This window comes from Austrofundulus limnaeus, unplaced genomic scaffold, assembly GCF_001266775.1.
Source record: "Austrofundulus limnaeus strain Quisiro unplaced genomic scaffold, Austrofundulus_limnaeus-1.0 Scaffold1551, whole genome shotgun sequence".
Taxonomy (NCBI): domain Eukaryota; kingdom Metazoa; phylum Chordata; class Actinopteri; order Cyprinodontiformes; family Rivulidae; genus Austrofundulus; species Austrofundulus limnaeus.
In genome coordinates this window covers 55946-57048 of record NW_013953953.1, presented here as the reverse complement: position 1 = coordinate 57048, position 1103 = coordinate 55946, and positions in this window count along the sequence as shown.

Here is a 1103-nt window from a genome sequence, read left to right as displayed (position 1 = left end):
AATGAATGAATAAGTAAATAAATAAATAAATAAATAAATAAATAAATAAATAAATCAGCATGTAATTTAGCTGAAACAGTTGAAAATAGCAGAAATGTATATTGTAAATGTAAATTGAAATGTATTCCAAAAAATAATCAGAATGTATCGTTTACATGGGCACAATCCGATCATGACGAGTGTTTACATGCACCAGGCTTTTATTCTGAATAGAAGCACTGACATGTGCAGTTGTTAATGTTGGGGTGAAATTAATTACACCTAAACCAGACAGACATGAGTATACAATTTTGATCAGATTACCTTTGCAAAGTGAGAGATTTCAGAAGACACTCAACTTATCGTCAGCCAGGTATCTTGAGAAAGCTCTGAGCTCTGCTTGGGAAGCTGTTCCTTTATTAAGCAGACAAGGAACAGAGAAAACACATCCTGACTAGGATTGGATACCAAAACTCGGTTCTATTATGGCACCGGGGCAAACATCCACGGTAGTGCACGGACCGAAACACATCTCTAACTTTTGTGCTTTATTTCGGTGCCTTAAAGAAAGCTGTTAATTTGCGCCCTCTGGTGTTCACTGTTAACGGTGACAGCCGCGGCACACAATCTGCATGGAATCTCTTGTATGCGGTTCAACTCGGCTCGGTCTCGGCCCAATGCGTCTCTCCAAGTGCACTCCACAGCCGCGCTGTCTCCGAACCTCCTCAGGTGGTTCGGGTAGAAGCGAGTACAGCACACTTATGATTTTGATGTCAGCAGAATTCCACCCGTGGACTAACTCTTGGACTGACAGCAAATTTCCTCCTGGAGAGAGCTGCTTTTGTTTAATACGAGTGCGTGGCGCAATACGATGACATGGTGAAATAAAACTGCCTTTTTGAAAAAGGCAGAACTTGTAAACACTTCCTGGAGAGAGGTGAAGCAGATGAAGCTGAGCAGATCACAGGAGGTTTTCAGCATACTGGCCGCATGGTTACACAAGCACTTCGCTAAACAGCACCGTGGTAATTTTTGGGAAAGGCAGAACTTGTAAACACTTCCTGGAGAGAGGTGAAGGAGACGAAGCTGAGCAGATCACAAGAGGTTTTCAGCATACTGGCCGC